This window comes from Monodelphis domestica, chromosome 6, assembly GCF_027887165.1.
Source record: "Monodelphis domestica isolate mMonDom1 chromosome 6, mMonDom1.pri, whole genome shotgun sequence".
Classification (NCBI taxonomy): domain Eukaryota; kingdom Metazoa; phylum Chordata; class Mammalia; order Didelphimorphia; family Didelphidae; genus Monodelphis; species Monodelphis domestica.
The window spans coordinates 152512970-152533917 of record NC_077232.1 but is presented as its reverse complement, the minus strand read 5'-3'; the positions used below and the strand labels follow the sequence as shown (position 1 = coordinate 152533917).

The 20948-nt window shown below is 32.0% G+C and overlaps 1 pseudogene; it reads left to right on the top strand.

Annotated features, from left to right (window-relative positions):
* The first annotated feature begins 6712 nt into the window (after positions 1-6712).
* On the top strand, positions 6713-10495 carry LOC100618865 (receptor-type tyrosine-protein kinase FLT3-like; annotated as a pseudogene).
* The last annotated feature ends 10453 nt before the right edge of the window (positions 10496-20948 follow it).

The following is a 20948-nucleotide window of genomic DNA, read 5'->3' as shown; positions in this document are numbered from 1 at the left end:
TCTATTTCATGTACTTATTGTACTATCTACCAATGAATGCATGCCATAAAAGATTTTTGAAGGTGAGAGTAGAATTCAAAGTGACTTCTATTTAATTTTTATAGGGATTGTAGTCTAAAGGGTTTTATTTTCATCATAGATGGCAAAAAAAAAAGGTTGTTAGTGGAGGTGAGGAAGGAGAGAGAAAGCTTGTCTCTACACATTTTTTCTTCAAGGTAAGTTTTTTGAGATTGTGATGGCCATATCTGAATGAACACAATACAAAATCCAAACTCTAAGTAAATTAAAAAGTAATAGGATCTTTAGGAAGTGAAATTTCTTCAAAACGTGTCCATTTGTAGGATATAAAATTCTATATATTTTCCTCAGTGATGCTCATTCTTGATGGTAAAAAATAGCAAGTAATAATTTAGGTTTTCTTTTTCTTTTTTCAGGCAAAATACTTATCCTTTAAAAGATTCACCAAATGGAATTTTTTGTTTATGAAAAATAATAGATGATAACAAATTCTCTCTGTGTGTTTATGTGTGTCTGTGTGCATTTGTGGGTGTCTAGGAGGAAAGAGCTTGCAGAGAATACATGGAAAAATGTGTAATTTGATGAATCTTTAATTTGCTAGTGACTTCTAAAGCAAAATAATAGTGAAAAATGTGATAATTTAAATAATTTTTTGAATTTTTAAAAGAAATTTAACTTAATTTTCCCCAATTGCATGTAAAAAGAATTTCCAACATTTTTCAAAGAATATTGACTCTAGAATTCTCTTCCACCTTCCCTCCCTACCAAACCATTACCCCCCTTAAGATGTTAAGTAATCTCCTATAGATTTTACATGTACAATCATGTAAAATATTTTTCCAAATTAATTCTTTTGTGGAAACTCAAATAGAAAAAAAATTAAAAAGTGAAAAAAAAAAGTTTTCTTTGGTCTGGATTCAGATTCAGTTCGTTTCTCTTAAAGTATAAGACTTTTTTTTATCATGAGTCCTTTTGGATATTTTTGGATCATTGTATTGCTGTTAAAAGCTGTTATTCACAGTTGTCCATTATAAAGTATTCCTGTCATAGTACAATGTTCTACTTATTTCACTCTGCTTCAGTTCATATAAGACTATCCAGGTTTTTCTGACCTCCTCCTGCTTATCATTTCTTAAAGCACAGTAATATTCGGTTACAATCGTATACTATAACTTACATAGCTTTTACTAATTGATAAATATCTTCTCACTTTCCGAATCTTTATCCACCTAAAAAAACTTGATTTAAATATTTTTGTACATATAAGTCCTTCCCCTTCATGGTTTTTTATCTCTTTGGGATACAAGCCTAGTAATGGTATTGCTGGGTCAAAGGGTATTTGGCGTTTTATAGTCCTTTGGGCATAGTCCTAAATTGCTCTCCTAAATGACTGAATCAGTTTACAACTCCCTCAACAATGTATTTGTGTCCCAGCTTGCCCATTTTCCTTTCAAGAAGATTAGTAATTTAGATTTTCTGTCATAATAGCCAATCTGATAGGTGTGTGCTGGTACCTCAGGGTTGTTTTAGTTCACATTTCTCTAAATCATAGTATATATATATATATATATATATATATATATATATATATATATATATATATATATATATATATATATATATATATATATATGTGTGTGTGTGTGTGTGTGTGTGTGTGTGTGTGTGTGTGTGTGTGAGCTCAGTAACATTTTTTAAATTTTTTTTAAATTGTATTTATTTTAAATATTTTCCATGGTTACATGATTTATGTTCTCTCCCTCCTCTCTTCCCTCCCCATTCCTGAATCTGACAAGCAAGTCCACTGGGTTATACATATATTATTATTCAGAACTTTAAATAATAGTAATTTAGAGCATTTTAAAATCATTATTGAGAGTTTTAATTACTTTATCTGAGAACAACTTGTTCATATCCTTTGACTATAAATTGGAGAATGACTTGTATTCTTATATAGTGTGTTTGAGGCTCAGTTACTAAGGTATTTAAGGGAAAGGGAAAAGCTTGAACAATGACTCTAAGAAATAAGGTTAAAGAAGAGACTGAGTTCTCACTTCTCCTCACCCTACACACTTCCTGCTTTCTTCTGTTGGTTTCAACAGTGATTCAGATTTGGTAAATTGACTGCAGCTCTTAACAGACTAATCTCTATAATACTGAAAACAGTGATTTATTTTAAATGAAGGAAGGGTAAGGGAATTGGGATAGGAAAGAGGGAATTGATGGTTTCCCTAATCTATGAATAAGTTCAATATAAGTAAGTAAGGTTGAATAGTCTTTAAGGGATATTGTTAGTAACTTGAAAGGATCTTCAGAGCTATGCCACGAATATTGCAAGGAGAAGTCAATAGGCTGAAAGGAAGAGTAAACCTCTCTGATAGCTCCTTCCTCAGAGTCCATGGTAAAACAGTTTGTGCCAGCTTATTCAAACTGCCTTCCTCCTGGCCACATTCTCCTTTGGAATCTTCCTGGTTTACAGATCTTCAAGCTTCCGTTGCTTGCACTTGTTTGCCAGTCTTTCTGTTGTAGTAATAAGTTCTTCACAAAATTCAACACATTTCTCTATGTACTTGAGAAATGAGGTCTTTATTAGAGATACTTGTAAAAATGTTTACACCATTATGATTACTATTTACTACTTTCCTTTCTAATTAGGAGTAATTAGATAATTAGCTTAGTTTCTGGCCTCCACCTCCCCCAATTTGCCCTCTTTTCTATCAGCCCAACCCCTCCTTTTATTCCCTTACCCTCCTATTTTTCTGTTAGATCAGATAGCATTCTATACCAAATAGATTGTATATTTTCTTCCCTCATTGAGTCAATTCTGATGAGAATAAGGTTCAAATGCTCTCCTCCCCACTTCCCTCATCTTTCCCTCCACTATAAAAGCTCTTTCTTACCTATTTTAGGTGCAATAATTTAACACATTCTATTTCTCTATTCCTCCTCCTACCAATGCATTCCTTTTCCTCACGCCCTCATTTTATCTTATTTTTTATGTTATCCCATCATATTCAACTCACACCCTCACTCTTTATCCATGTATACTCTAACTTTCCTAATTATGAAAAAGTTATTTGAAATTACAGGAATCACATTGCCATTTAGAGATGTATAAAATTAAATTTATTGAATGTTTTAATTTTCTTTCTTGTTTACCTTTTTTATGATTCTCTTCAGTCGTGTATTTGAGAGTCAAATTTTCCATTAGCTCCGGTCTTTCCATCAGGAATGTTTGAAAGTCCTCTATTTCACTTAATACCCATTTTTCCCCTGAAGTTTTATGATCAATTTTGCTGGGTAAGTGATTCTTGATTAAAGTCCTAGCTCCTTTGGCCTCTGGAATATCATATTCCATGCCCTCTGATCCTTTAATATACAAGTCATTAAATCTACTGTTATCCTGACTCACTTCATGATATTTGAATTTTGGGGAGGAGGGTTACTTATGACATTTTTCTCTTTGAATCGAGAGTTTTGTAATTTGGCAATTATATTGCTGGGGGTTATCCTTTTGGAATCTCTCAGGAAGTGACTGGCTTGTTCTTTCAATTTCTCTTTTGTCCTCTGATTATAGACAATCAGGACAGTTTTCTTTCATGATTTCTTGAAAGATCATGTTTACACTCTTTTTTGATCATGGCTTTTGGGTAGTCCAATAATTTCTAAATGATTTCTCCTGGATTTCCCTCCTTTTCCCTGTGGCTATAAGTGCTAATCCTTACTGGTCCTCCTCCTTTCCCTGGCACTGCACCCCAGAACCATGCCCTAGCTCTGCATATGGACAATGCAATGAGTTTTGTTCCCAGAGCCAACAAAACGACCCTTGTAATCTTCATCAGAACAACTGGTCTTATGGTCTGTTGCTGAGAGCACTGGAAGACTTGCTGCTGCTTAAATTGTGCCCAAGGTCTGTTGGCTTGGTGAGGTCTACCCTGGAGTTTTGAGCTCCCCTTATAGCCTGATGCTCTAGATCTCTCCTGCCTGCCTTCTAAGTTATTTGAGGCTGAAAAGGTTATTTCACCTTGTTTTTATGTGGGTTCTGATGTTCCAAAATTCATTTTGAGGCATTATATCATTGCTTTTTAGTGAGTAATTTGGTAGAAATCAAATGTATCTCTATACCTTCTCCATCTTGGCCAAATAATCTTGTTTTCAACAGTACAGCTACAGTAAACTCTGTTGAAATAAAGGACATTTTTTTCTAAAGTAATAATAAGTAGACATATTTCTTTAGGTAATTTTATTTGGGAAAAGATAAAATTCATAAATGTGTATATAGAAAAGGTAAGTACATATGATTATTAATGATGCTAATTATGGATTGGAAGAAACATTTTTAAAGAAAACTTAAAGCATGGAAAAGGAGGCACCTTTAGCTTCAGGAGCAGGAGATATGATGTTTGCACACATGTAAAATTGGAGGTTGTCATATTTTAATTCATATTTCAACACGAATAATCTATGGTAGTACTTAATCAGACTCAAGTTTAGAAATACATGTCATTTTTTTTCTTAAATAAATTCTACTTATGAGTGTGATTTTTTAAAGAAAATATTCCTTTTCAGGAAACCCATCAGAAAATCTATCTGGGGTGGGGGTTGAAGGTAAAAAAAAAACAAAGATTTAAAAAGAGAAAAACATTTAGCACATCTGTGTATTGAAATCTCTTGCATCAATAATCCAAGGGCATGAGTTTGCAGTCCCCTCTGAGAATGGTAGTTAACTTTTAGATAGGCTTATTTATGAGACACCATGGTTCAGTGGAAAAGCTTTGATTCTAATGTCAGAAGCCATATTCAAATCTCACCTATGACACTAACTACTTTCCTGATCTTAATGTTTGGGGGTCTCATTTTTCTTTCTCTGTAAAATGAGCATGGATGGTTTGATAACCTCTATGGTCCCATCTATCTCTACATTCATGATCTTTCTATATAACAGCTCTCCAGGTTTATTTTTGAACTAATAAAGGATAAAAATTCACCGAGAAATAAAACTATGCATCTAAAACAAAATGAAACTCTTTACTCTTGTTTACTCAAGCAATTCTTTTTTTTTACAGTTTTTTTCTCCTGTAATTGGCAAAAAAGGAACTATTAATGACAAGTCAAATATAAGGGTCACAAATGCAGTATCATTATTTTGATCAAATAAACTTGTTATAACTTATTGAGGGATTCATCATTATTTTCTAAATATCATCAATGATTTTTTAAAGTTTAATTTTATTGATTTTTTATTTATTTATCATTTCATTAATGAAGGCAAATGTCTCATGAAGAAATTCCTACCAGTGTTGATTGGTAATTAATAGTGCTATAACTCTTAGTCATATGAAATTACCTGGGGCACTGAGATCTGTGACCACAAATCATTATGTATTAGTGGTAGAAATTGACTCATTTCCCAAATAAAAGTGTACAAACATACATATCCCATGCTCCTCCCTCTATTCTGTCTCACTTTCTCCCCCACCTCTCTTTTTCTCTATGTCAGACTCTCCAACTGCTAAATCAGTGTTGTTAAATAGAAACAAGAGTACTAAATCTTATGTAAGATTATGTAATATTATATTTAATTATAAAATCATATGTTAAAATTAACTAAGTTCTATTATATTTTCTTTATTTTGTTCACTATTTCCCAATAGTATTTAATATGGTTCCTGCAGCACTTGTTAGCTTTGACAAACCATAATGCAGCTGTTTGGCATATTTGTAATAAAATACCTCTCTTTAAATGATTAATTAGAAGTTATCAAATGCCTGTAGACATTGGTGTGTTGTTATCTGTATAATTTAAAGAAATTTCTAAATAAATGAAATCAATATTTCAGTATTTGAGTACAGTTCTAAACAGAGATGCTAACCTGTTGTTTATAAATGTTTAAAATATATCTAGAAAATTATTTTCAAATATTGATTACCTTTTATATTATTAAGTATTTTATTTCATGCATTAAAAATGCCAATATGAAAAATCTATATCTGTAACTATAATGTCAAGGGGATCCATGACACCTAAAGCATTAAGAGCCCCTGATCTGTGACCTGTCCTCCTCACTTTGAACTATCTTATTCTCTGTAAAATAAAAATAGAAAATGGTATTTTTTGGAGTTTTTAAAAATCTATTACTATATTTCTCATCAATTCAAACTGTCTTCTCTTAAAATTCGTCACACAATGCGGTTTAATGGCTTTAACCTCTCATGATTTATATTAGGGTTTTTTTTTCTATGCATGCTATGAAGATATTTTTCAAGGACATTACTGGTGAAATACAATTAGTGTATTCATTTAATTTTGGAGCACTTATTTCTTTGTTATTGATATACTTAAGCCTAAGAAATGTTATTCATCCTATTAAAACCATATGTTAAGCAACCAATTATACTTGGTAGAGTATCAAATAAAAAGAAATACAACTGTTGAGTAGGTAAGATTCAGAGAATTGAGAGGTGCCATTACATTGCACTTTGAGTATGGTTGAAAGTGGTAGGAAATCAAGATAAGAGGCATTTTCTCCTTCTATCAACTCATTGACATTCTGAAAATTTATATAGAATCCCATAAAATCAAGTCATGGAAAAGCCATGAAGGTAAACTCAGAAGATTTTCAAAGAACAAGATGAATAAAATGATATGACACTGAAATACTCTAAGAAAGTCAGTTGGATAGAATGAATCTAAATATGTGTTTGGAAACAGAATATTCACTTTCCTACTTTCTGCATTGTTGGGGCTCTTTTTAAGATGAGCACCAGTTCCAATAATGGGACTATGATTCAAATTCTGTTTGCTTTTGGGGCATCAGTAGGAAGAAGTGATACTGGGTGTTATACTTGTGCCTCCTCAAAGCATCCCAATCAATCAGCTTTGGTTACTGTCTTAGAAAAAAAAAAGGATTTATAAATGCTTCCAATTTAAGTGAAGATTATGAGATTGATGAACATGAAGAATTTTGCTTCTCAGTGCAGCTTAGAGCATATCCACAAGTTGTTTTCACATGGACCTTTTCTCAAAAGTCAGTTCCCTGAAAACAAAGTCTCAAGAATGGATTCAGGGTATCTGAGTTCTGTAACCATAAGAACCAGCCAGGTGAATATACCTTCCATGCAGAAAATGATGATGCTCAGTTTACAAAAAAACATTTGCACTCTATGTAAAAAGGAAACCTCAAGTAAAAATGGACGCATCAGCAAATCAGGCTTCTTGTTACTCTGATGGTTACCCTCCACAATCTTAGACCTGGAAGAAGTATATAAACAAGTCTCCCATCTGCCCAGAAATCACAGAAGGGATTTGGAATAAGAGAGCTAACAGAAAAGTGTTTGGACAGTGGACATCAAGCAGTGCCCTAAATCTGAGTGAGCAGTAGTAAGGACTCCTGGTTGAATGCAGTGCCAATAATTCACAGGACTCCGCCTATGACTCAAAGCTTCTCAGCATCCCAGGATTTTATTATCTCATCCAGGACAAGGTTTCTTTCTATGCCACCATTGGATTTTGTTTTCTCTGCATTGCTGTCTTACTCACACTCATTTCTCATAAGTACAGAAAGCAATATAGGTATGAAAATCAACTGCAAATGGTATAAGTGATGGGCTCTTAGGATAATGAATACTTCTTTGTAAATTTCAGAGAATTTGAATATGACCTCAAGTGGGAGTTTCCAAGAGAAAACTTAGAAATTGGACAGGTCCTAGGCTGTGGTGCCTTTGGAAAAGTGATGAATGCTACAGCTCATGGAATCAGTGAGACCGGAGTCTCAATCCAAGTGGCTGTCAAAATGCTGAAAGAAAAGTCTGGCAGCTCAGAAAAAGATGCTCTCATGTCAGAGCTCAAGATGATGACTCACATTGGAAGCCATGAGAATATTGTGAACCTATTAGAAGTCTGCACACTATCAGGACCGATTTATTTGATATTTGAATATTGTTGCTATGGGGACCTTCTAAATTACATAAAAAGTAAAAGAGAAAAATTTCATAGAATATAGACTGAAGTCTTCAAACAGCACAATTTCAGCTTTTACCCCACTTTCCATTCAAGTTCCAGAATGCCTATTTAGGAGGTCTTCATATAAGCCGAGATACAGATCTGACCTCTGGATTCAACGGGAATTCATTTTATTCCGAGGAAGAAATTGAATATGAAAACCAAAAAAGACTAGTTGAAGAAGAGGATTTCAATGGGCTTACATTTTTCCCCTTTTCCTTCCCTTTCCCCTTCCCTTTCCCCTTCTCCTTCCCATTCTTTTCTCCTTATGTACATTTAGAAAGAAATCTTTTTATATTATTATTATTATTATTTTAAATTGAGAATATTTTTCCATGATTCATGATCCCTCTCCACCATCGCTCTTTCCTCCCTTGTCCCAAACCAAAAAAGACTAGTTGAAGAAGAGGACTTCAATGGGCTTACATTTGAGGATCTTCTCTGCTTCTCTTATCAAGTTACCAAAGGAATGGAATTTCTTGAATTATGTTCACAGAGACCATGCAACCAGGAATGCCCTTGTGACTCATGGGAAAGTGGTGAAGATATGTGACTTTGGATTGGCCAGAGACATAATGAATGACTCCAACTACATTGTCAGGGGCAATGCTCAGTTACCCGTGAAGAGGATGGCTCCTGAAAGCCTATTTGAAGGCATATATTCAATGAAGAGTGATGTCTAGTCCTTTGGAATATTGCTCTGGGAAATATTTTCTCTTGGTGTGAATCCTTACCCTGGCATTCTAGTAGACAACAATTTCTATACATTCATTCAAAGAGGTTTTAAAATGGATCAGTCATTTTATGCCACAGAAGAAATATTTATCAAAATATTGGAGATGGAATTTCTAAACCTTTGTCCAGTTACCAAAATGGGTCATCTTGTAGCAGTCATGTCAGTCCAGGCCAACCCCCTCCTGAGACTCAGAATAAAGACTCCTAGCTGGCTCACCAAACTATTATGTGTAAATACAATTTGGAGAGGGGGAAGGAAAGTAATACAGAGGGATAAACATATAAATATTGAATTTATTTTAACATAGAAGGGATGAAGGAAAGGGAAAGGGGTAAAGGGGAAATCTAAATTCTTTAACCCACTATATACATCCAATCTGACTTACTCTCAACTAAACCCTAAGTTATATAAAAGCAAATCCATCAGGGGATGAGATCAGTTTCTCACAAAGAGTCCTTGATGAGCCAGAAACAGGAGTTCAGCTGGTATCTTCAGATGTCCCAGCAGCAGAGTAGTGATCTATTCCCCAGTCTGGCTGTTCACCAGGAAGAACCACAGCTAGAAGAACCTGTTGTTTGATGGATGGGCTCAAGATGATCCAAAATTATACCTGTCTCTTCCCTCTCCCAGGTCCAGAGTCAGTTGGGGAACTGTCTAGAATCCTGAGAGCCCCAGGAAAATTCTGAGTCTCACTCCCTGTCAATCATTCCTTGCATAAGTTTTATTTTTCTTTGCTACATATGAGATCCCATTGCTCCCCTCAATCAAATATGGAATTAAAGCCCATGTGTCAATGACCATGAAAAATCCTGGATTTATTTCTTTAGTACGTTTTCTCAGAATTCCATAATTAGATGTTATGAGTATTATAATATTTTGATAATGCAATAACCTAATATAAAATATCTTGAATAATTATACTCAAAATATCCCAACTATCTTGTTTATTCAAGATATATGGAAAAGCAGATTTTTGTTGGCTATTTGGGCCCCCAAAATAGTTTAGAGTGATTGGTTTGTATGTTCAGGACTTTTGGGGAATAAGTCATAGTTCAATTATAGAAACTGGATCTTTAAAAGCTTTATGTTGTATGGAGAATTAATAATTTTTGTAGTTCAACTCTATTGAAAGAATAGGATGTGGAAAAGGTAGGTGGCTCTAAGTATCAAAAACCAGACCTAGAGATGGGAGGGCCTGGGTTCAAATCTAAGTTCAGAAACTTCCTAGCTATGGGATCCTGGGCAAGTCACATGACCCCAATTGCTCAGTTGTTTCCAGTCTTCTGCCTTAGAACCAATACTCAATCTTAATTCTAAGCCAGAAGATAAAAGTTTAAAAAATAGGACATAATTCAGAACTATTCAAATATTCTGGAATAAGTTGTCATGGGTAGTAAAATGTTACTTTTATATTGAATATTTCTGAGTTTATTCTGATACAAATCCAGTTTCCCAAAACAAGGCCAAAAAGTAAGATAGACCACTGGAGAACATCACATAATTGTGTATAGAAAAATGTCTTCTTGCCCCTTATTTTTATTTAGTTCTAGAATTAATGAAATTTGACTACCTGGTAACCCTAACCTTTAAGAAAAATACAAATAGATTTTTGTTACAGACACAACTGTGTAATTTCCCTTTTATGATCTCAATTTTATCTATTCATTTACAGAAGTCAGTATCATTATTTGTTACATCTACATATATATATTCTATAATATGTATATAGATAAACTTGCAAAAATCCATAATTTATTTAGTAATCATTTAAAAGTGTCTACAATATGCCTCTACTATAATAGATATAAAGAAAAGAAAGAAAAATGTGAAGGTTCAAACCAAGATTCAAGAAACTTATATTTTTTTGAGGAAAAATTAAATTCAGTTGATTTACAATGTTAAAATATATTTTTAAAACACTTAATTCCTTTTTAAGCTAATGTTTTTTAAATAGTTTCATAAAAATTTGTAGTATATCCATTTGCATTGGTACATCATCAGATATAGTGATATATTTGTGTATTCTTCAAATAAATTTTTGTCAAAGAGCAACAAAAAAGAAAACTGAAAAGACTAAAGGCAAAATTTCTCTTTCTGTGTTTTCAGTTCTTGAATTTTGCAGTTTGTTGATTTCTACTAAGAAGAAACCTTTACCAGAAATTTTTCTGATTTTTAAACCAAAGAAAGAAAATATACTTGTTAGATAAAGTTGCTTAATGTAATAATTTTCTATTTCTATTTATAGAACAAAATTGAGACAAAATTTTGGTATATAAATGGTTTCTCTTCTACATCAGAATAAGATGAATAGTGCTGACATTCAAATGCATTTAAATCATAAAGTTTATATTGCCACTTTATAGCCTTCAGTATTTATCTTTTTCTCCTACAGTTGCAAATTTAATTCAAGATTTTTAAAAAGAGTTCTATTTCAAGAATTTGGCATCAATTATACATCTTGGCTTTAGCAGTCTTTATGCTAATTCTACTGTTTTCCAACCATAATATGAAATAAAATGGCCTATGATTTCATCAAGAAATGATCTTCCATTTTTTTTTAATAAAAAGGAAAGAAGAGAAGAAAATAAAAGACCTTTTGGTTCTTCTAGGATATTAAAGGTGATTATAGCAAATGTTGCTGTATAAGTATAATTAAAGGCATTTATGCAGCTTTACCATAATGATAATAATTAAAAAGGTTTATTTTAAAGGCTGCATAAAAGTTAATTTTCACCCAGGTGCAAACTGAAGCCTATAATTAGTCTTCCTTCAGATGTTGGTGCCATTTTTGAGATGTACAAAGGCATTTCTAGAGACATAAAATAAGATTTTTTCACCTTAAAAACAGTTTTGTGGAAGCATCTGAAATATCTAAAAGAAACAAAAACTAAAAATTAATAGTACAGTGAAAATGAGCTTATAACATACTGACTAGTTTGCTACTCTATAATGCAGGATCTTCTCTTAGTCTTATTCCTTTACATTTAGAGGGTAATAATCCCAGAAAATTATTTCTAAAAAGGTACTTTCCACATTGTCTCTGGTATGCTAACATAATATGCCTGGGAGCATACTAGTTTAAGTCAATAATTCAAGTCAACAAGTTTCTATTAGACCTATTAAATCTGCTTTCCTTACTATTTCATTTGATTCTTTAAAAGATCTCTAAAATGTGGCTGCTATTATGAAGTCTAATATTAAAAATGTCAAACAAGCTGAATAAAAAAATAAGTAATTGGCTCGATATTACAGGACTATTAAGTGACTGAGACAGGATTTGGACTCGTCTTTCTGATTCTTGAGTCCAGTGCTCCATGCATTATACCATAAAAAGTACATGATAAAGTCAAAGAGAGACATTCATACTGTCTTTCATTGATACATAATTCTTCCATTCTGAAAATGTACAAATATTATTTCATTTGAGTACTACAATGACCCTGAAAGATAGTGATGACTGATTTTTTCATTTTAGTTTGAGAAAACTGAAACAGAGAGAGGTTAAGTGACTTGCCCGGGACGACAAAGCTAGGATTGTTTGAGATTGGATTTAAACTGTCTTCCTGTGTCCAAGCATAGCTCTCCATTACAATATACTATCTACCTACTTCCATAAGGGTATGAAATTAAGTCATATTTATCATTTTGTCTAGCAAATTCCCATTCAAGTTATCATATATTCTAAATCTCTAAATTACTTAGTTCAAGCAGAAGAGAAAGAAAGAAATGTCACTCTACCTTTGCCCTGAACCTAACATCTCTCCAGGACAGTCACATTTTCTAGTAAATCCTTATTTGATATAAAATAGGACTACTTCCTCTCCCACAAAAGAACACATATAAATAAAACAAAAAATAGAGGATTGATGTGAATTAAGATCAGGTAATTAACTCACCAAAACAATAATCAATTATGATCTTAGAGGACCACTGAGAGTTAATGTTGCCCAATTTAGGATAAAGATGAACAAAAGTGCTGAATAAGATATACATTTTGGAACGTATGCAAATGAGTTTTTGTTTTTCTTAAATAGGGTCATTTATTTTAAAGATTTTGTATCTTTTTTTTCATTAAAGGATAGGGAAGAGATATATAGAAGAAGGGAAAATAAAAGCTTGAAAACATTTGATAACAACAATAAAAACAGAGTTGAGTCTACTGACAGAACACTAGGAGACTTTTAGGAGCAATAGTCTTAGGACTCTGTTGTCCTTAGAAACTGAGGTATTTAATAGCTTCCCATTTGGGACCCTGAACTGTAACTGAGTGTTCAAACTGGCAAAGATTGAGGCCAAGGGACAGTGCTACAAAGGCATCAAGAACTAGTTTCTCCTCAATTAAATGCATGTCAATTAACAAAGGAAAAATGGTTTAGATCAGCGGTTCTCAATCTCTCAATTTGTAGCAATGAGAATACATAATGCATTTCAGGTATTTACATTCCAAATCATAACTGTAGCAAAATTACAGTTTTGAAGTAGCCACCAAAATAATTTTTTGGTTTGGGATCACTGCAACATGAGGAACTGTATTGCAGGGTCACGGCATTAGAAAGGTTGAGAACCACTGGTTTAGAAGTAAAGAAAAGCTATTAGACAGAAAATACTCTACTGAGTTAGTGTATCTGTTTGTGTTTGTGTTTGGTATATACATGGTCACATGTAGCTCAAGCCCTGAAACTACTATGCTACTCTCCCTACTCACATTCTAAATCGTGCTTCAGATCTCTGTCAGTAACTTAGCAGATACATCTCTCAGTGGTATCCTTGCACCATAAATGCGCGCGCGCGCACACACACACACACACACACACACACACACACACACACACACACACACACACTAAAAGGAGTATTCACTAAGAGTTAGTTATTTGTATCAACATACACCAAAAGTTTGTGACAAAATATCTTACTGAGTCCAAAAATAAGGTTCATTCATAAAGAAATAAGGCAAAGGGAATAACCCTTTAGTTCTTAGAGAGTCCTTTTGCTTTGGTATGATGTTGTTTTCTAATAGTCTCTTTGTAGAACTATGGCTACTGCTACAGTTACAGCTGTTCTAGGGACACTGCTAGGATGCCCTTGGGAAGATGGGAAGCTATACTGACAGCTGAAGTTCATGAGATCCTCCTCTGATTAAGTGTTAGAAAGAAGACTAAAACTGAAGCTAAGGATAAAGCCTCAGAGTCTGTTCCTTCATTATCTCCCCATTTTACAATAAAATTTTATTATAACAAAGTATTCTACAGTTAAAAAAAACACCAATTATTTCTAAAGGGGTATTGATTGAAAGTTTTCTTGGTCTAAATAAGCACAATATATGTAGACAAACTAGAAATAGTAACCAAATTTCCTTAGCCAATCTATTTTTCTTATTGCTAGAATCAACCAGTTCATCCAAGAATTTTTCACATTTAATCTAAATGTCTTTGATTGATTAATTGATTGAATAGAGCTATTAGTTCCTTGATCACTTTTCTAATTTGATGAATTTAGTCATGAAGCTTTCTAAATTGATGAATATATCAGATCTAACTAGGGAACTTCACATTTAAATACAATGCATATATACATGAATACATATCAAATATGGATAATGAATTAGGCCCATTATTGAATAAGATCAAGAGAATAAGATGGGTTTAACTGGGGAAACTGCTCTAACTACTTTAAGAAATAATAAAAAAAAGAATGAATTAACAGACAGATAATAGACATTTAGATTAGACAGTCAGGTAGATAACAAGGCAGGTAATTAAATAAAAAGATAAATAAAAACTTATTTAATAAATGTCTTTAATAAAATAACATTTTAGTATGTAATAGCATTCTCCCTGTGAATGTTTATGCATATTATTATATTACAACCTCTAATGCATCAAAATTGTTAATTTCATGGAAAATAATTGGTAAATTTTAGTTGATGTTGGGTTATCTGAATAATATTTCCAAATATGGTATCCCTCATTCAATGAATTTCATTCAATAGATTGCTTCTCATCCTTTATGATCATTTATATCCAAAGTGCTCCTATTGGGGGAAATTATAAAAAAGAAGCAATTTTTAGTTGAAACCTGGCTTAATTAGATCACATTCCTTACCCCATTTGTTTTAAATTTCAACTTTTTTCTACTTCATAAATGTATGAAGATATTTAAAAATTTTAAATATTTTATTTTAACTTTTAAGTTCCAAATTCTCTTTCATCCCCACACTCATTGAGAAGAAAAGAAATTATGTACTAGGAAAAAAAAGAGAAAGGAAGAAAGGAGGAAAGAATGAAAGAAAGGGAAAGAAAGAGAGAGAGAGAGAGAGAGAGAGAGAGAGAGAGAGAGAGAGAGAGAGAGAGAGAGAGAGAAAGAGAGAGAGAGACGGAGGGAGGGAGGGAGGGAGGGAGGGAAGGAGGAAGAAAGTACATTAAAGTGAAAACAATGCTTCAGCCTTCACTCTTGAGTCCATCAGTTCTCTCTATAGTCAATAGCATTTTTACATCACGAATGCTTTGGAAAAGAGGGACCAATTTTATTGATCAGCATTATTAAGACATTCATATTTGAAATAATCCTATTACTCTGTAGATTATAAATTTGGTTCTACTTATTTTGCTCTAAATCAACTTATTTAATTCTTTGTGTTTTTATGAAACCATCCTCTTCATCACGTTTATAGCACAGTATTATTCCATCATGTTTCTGTCCCATAACATATTTAGCCATTCTCCTTTTGATGGGCATCTCCTTAGCTTCTAATTAATTGCTAACACAAACAGATCAGCTATAAATATTTTCAAATGTATGTTGCCTTTTCTTTTATCTGCTTAGGGCATAGGCAAAATGGCAGTATTGTTGAGTCAAAGCATATGCACAATTTTGTATCCTTTGGGGCAATAGTTTAAAATTGAAATGTTTCAACTAGTTCGTGGCTTCCTCAAGAGCATATTAGAGTATCTATCCCCTCCCCAATCTCCTCTAATAATTGTCATTTTTCTTTTGTGACATTTTAATCAATCTGATGGGTATGATGATTTGAGTTTATTTAACATATTCAAATTTTGTTGTTTTTCATTTATTTCAATACTGTCTACTCTTCATGATCCTATTTGGTGTTTTCTTGGCAAAGATACTGCAGTGGTTTGTCATTTCCATTCTACATCTCACTTTACAGATGTGGAAACTAAGGCAAACAGCAAAAGTCACTTGCCCACAGTCACACTGATAGTATGTGGCCAGATTTGAACTCGAAGACTTATTCCTAACTCTAGCTCCAGAATTCTATCCATAACACCACCTAGTTACCCCATAAGGAAAACAGTTGATGTTAATTGTTTCAACTAGGTTTCTCTAAACATTCTATCATATTCTCTGTGGAAAATGAGTTTTATTTCATCATTGACTACTCTAAATCCTTCAACTGCTTTTTTATTTTATTGATATAGCTAGTATTGATATACAATACTAAATAATGATGATAATGAACATCCTTGCTTTATCCTTGATCTTACAGGAAAAGTTTCTCATTTATCCCTATGCTTATAATTGATTTAATATGGATATTATTTTTTTAATAAGAACTCTACCTCCAAAATTACAAAAAATAATATAAATGCTTTATTCCTGTGCTCTCCCTTATGTTTAATTGAGATTCGGTGTTATATTTCTTAAAAGCTTTTTTCTGTATATTTATTGTTAAAATCATTGGATTTTTTATTGTTTTGTTATAGAATTGATTTTCATTTTCCTGCTGTAATTCTTTTGCCTCAATATCTTTTTTGTGTTTAAATTCAGTTTGAAAATTTATATATAATTTTCTTTCCCTAGTTTTTGCCTTTTTCTAATATAAACATAAAACCATATATAGTTATCCCTTCCACATTATGGAGGTTAGGGACATGAAACCTCTGCAATCCAGAAAGTCCATGTAAAAGATATGGCTCTCCTTTCTTAGCAGCAAAGAAGTCTGAATTTGCTCTTTTTTTTTCTTTTATGGAGTGTTTTATAGTATTTTGTTGTAAAATGTGGGTTACGTAAGCATTTCTGAATTTCTAAACTTTTTTGTATCATCTGCTGGCCTTCGTGCTGCAAAATTCTCATAATTTCTGACACTGGCCTGCAATATATCAAAACGATAAGTATAATTGTGATGTGAAAGGGATAACTTTATTTGTCATAGAAGGAATTGAGTAGGTCTTTATAATTTCAAATATTTTATATAATATTGAAATTGGTTATACTTTGAAATTTTGGCAGAATTTCACTTAAAATTTATGTGGTGTTGAATTTTTCAATTTATTAATAGTTATTTTTATATGTCAATATATAATTAATGAAAACAGTGAATGGTATTAATATATAATTTATTATACATTCAATAATATTTCAATTAATATATAATTTATTAACTAACAAATGATTGCTGGCAGATGATATAGGATCATACATCATGCACAGATCATCTTCACGTAGCCAGACAACCAGAGCTTGGCAGAAAATGAGTTTGTCTACTGGCCAAGTCAGGAAGAACCTATGAACTTAGACCTTGCTGTGACTCTCATTAGCAAAGACAGATTGTCTCTCTAATGAAGAGCAAATCATCATTAATGATTCTATCTTAAAAACAATATTGGATGACTACATCCTAGAAGCCTGGCACTTTCAGTGTACCAAGTGGCCTACTCCAGATGTCCTTATAATCAGTACTTTTAAACTTATCAAGGTCATCAAAGAAGAGGACTTAACAAGAGATGAACTCATCATTGGTGAGTTTGAATGCTATTTTCCATAAATGGAAGTCACAGGACTCCCTTGCTCAGTAGTTGAATCCACATCATTATGACCAATTTTTAAAAAGCACAAAATTCAAATATATGTTAGAGTACTATATAAAATATAAAAACAAATTTCATTTAGTTTAGAAAATGTATTCATGGTTTATTCATTTCTTTCTAAGATCTGGCTTTTTATGTGTTATATTTCCTTTTCTATTCACCTGAGAATATATATTTGTATGATTATGCATCCATTTTATTTAGTCTGTTAATGTTGTTATACTATAGTTGGGCAAAATCATTCTTAATACTTTGTTTAGTTTCTTCTTTGGTTGTGCATTCACCATTTACATTTTTGACAATGGTTAATATTTTTTTCTTTCTTCATTTCTTTGTTTCTTTCTTTTACTCCCATCTTCCCTCCCTCCCTCATTACCTCTCTTCCTTCCTTTTTACTCAACTTAGCCAATGGTTTATGTAATTTATTACTTAGTTTTCATAAACTCCCTTATGGTCTTATTTTTAAATGGTTTTTTCTTTTACTTTCAATTTCATTAAACCCATCTTTGATTTTCAAGATTAATTCTTTAATATTTAATAGAGAATTTTACTTTGTTTTTAATTTTATAGTTTCCTTTTAGTTGCATGTTAGATTTATCTACTTTTTCTTTTTTATTGAATAACGAATTGATATATAAATTTTATATATCTTGCATCCCACAAATTTTAATATGTTCTTTCATTGTTGTCATTACCTTCATTGAAATTATGCTTGTTATTTGACCTAATTAATTATTAAAGTTAGATTATTTATTTTCCAATTAATCTTTTGCTTCAAAGGTCACTCAATGGATTTAGATTTTATCAGATTAAGGATTGAATATGACTCATTTAATATTTCTGCAGATATCTGTGAGGTTTTTAGTGCTTTAATATCAGTTCCTTTTCTGTGAAAATATTATGCCTAGCTGAGAAATTGGTATTGTCCTTTATATTTATATTCACTAGTCTCCTGAGGGCTTTTAGATCTAACTTTTCTAAAACTCTATTCATTTCTCTATTTTCTTATTTATTTTATGGCCAGATTTATTTAGTTCTGAGATTTATTAATTGAAGTACCCCTTACTTTTACTATTTCCTCATCATTTCTCACTCATGTTTATATATTTATACATCTCTTGAATCTTGAATTTGAATGTTAAATTTTCTCTTCAGGTCTGTTCTACCTCTACTCCCCCAATGAGGAATGCTTCAGAGTACCAGATTTCATTAAATGTTTATTTTCAGCTTTATGATTATATTCAGTTTCAATACATAGGCTTTTCTTTATTATAATTCATTTTGTCTTCCAGAACATCATATTCCAAGCCAAATACTTAATTAAATAAATAACTGCTTAATCTTGTGATATCTTTACTTTATCTACACAGCATTTGAATTATGTCTTTCAGTGTACTTTCAGGATTTTTCCTTTGAACCAGGGATTCTAGGTTATGACTACACTTTAATTGGGAGTTTTTATTTTGGAATTTATTTCAGGAGGTTGCAGATAGATTGTTACAATCTACTTTGGCCTTTGTTTCTAAGATGGGAGGCAATTGAAAAAATATCTTTTCCAAGTCTGTAATTTTCCTATATTTCTAAATTTCTTCTATAATTTTCTTTATCTTTTGAAATTGCTGTATTACTTTTATTGTTTCATTTCTCATTAGCTTCCATTTACCTAATTTTAATCTTTAATGAATTATTTTCTTCAGTTAAGTTTGGAATTTTCTTATGAATTCTAATTTTAATTACTTTTTTAATTTCACCAATTCAAATTTTAATGTATCATTTTCTTTAGTATTTTATTGATGCCATGTTTACCAATCTATGTTTTTTTTATAATTTGTCACACACTTCTTATTTATTTTCTAAATTTTCCCTTCATTACTCTTATTTTATTTTCAAAATCCTTCTTTAAGATCTAGGACTTCTTGATATGTTTATGTCCAATGTGCATATTTTTGTGGCTTTGCTTCTTGCTGTTTTCAATTAATGCTCTTCTGATTTTATTTCTTGAGCTTCCCTTTCATCACAGTAGGTTTTTATGATTACTTTTTTTTGGGTGGGGGTTGCTTATGTTTTCTGGCCTATTTCTTGAGTTTGTACTGTATGTTAGATTTGGGCTCTCTCACCTATTTTGATTGGGGGCATGCATGCCTAGCCTGAAATTCTGTCCTTGATGATTTTCTACTAATTTTTCAACTCTGTGGATGCTTGTAAATTTTTGGTGCTTCCAAAATACTTTGATTTGGCAAGGTTTTTTTTTTTTGTTGTTCTTTTAAATTTCTTTTCTCATGATCTATGTTCCAGTAAATAGTTCAGACCCCTGATCCTTCTTAACTGTGACTACCACTCTTTGCCTGAAAGAATTTCCTAGTTCTGAGTAAGAGTCAATAGACCTACAAAGATATCAAGTCTTATAATCATTGTTGGCACAGTGATATCCTAGGATATCGTTATGATCAAGTTTTCAATCTCCTTTTGATTCCCACATGATTCTTTATTCCTGCTCCTGTCCTGCATCCTACAGCAAAGCTGCAGAATGCTCCCAGCAAGCTCCCACCCAGTATCTGAAAGACTTCTCTTTCCATCTTTCTAAGCTTTCCTCTGATTATCTGAAATCTCTTCTGTTTGATGACTCACTGTGATATTTTGTTGATTTTTCTCTCAAAATTCAAGCTGGCATATTTTTTAAAGTTATAAAGAAGTATGTTAGGAGAAATTATAAAAAAGTCATCTTTACCCTACACCATTTTGTTTGTGCCTTTCTATAAGCCTTTTTAAATATAAAATTTTTAAAGTAAAAATGTAAAATGCAATTCTCATAAACAAATTTAGAAATATTATACCTTTAAAAGTCCTTTAGTAACTTAAAAAGGTAGATTTCTCCATAACGGCCATATTTTATACTTATTTTGGCATGAAATCAAGAAGGTTTTGAATTAAACATTTTGTTGCTCTCAGATCCAAATGGTGTTTTTCAATATAACAAAAAACCCGTAACTTTTCACACATGCCCATAAAATATCATATAGTTTGGACTTTTTCCATGTTCTAACAATCGTAGTTAATAGAAGTATTTCTCCCACATACAACCTAATAAATAAATCTTTAAAGAGAAAGTTTTAAGGCACAGTTTATTCTATTCATTATTTTATTCACAAGGAAACACCTATCATTTTTAGCTATTTAAGTAAAATTGTATTTCTTATTGATTTACATGAATGATTTTTTTTAAATCTGGGAATTTTAAGAGACCACAATATCATTGCTAATAAACAATTTGATACAGTGCCTCTAAGTGAAAAAAATGTCTTTGGCTGCCTTTTGATGTCAGTATTCCAGAACCAGGAAGCTAATTATCTTGCTATATTTTGTT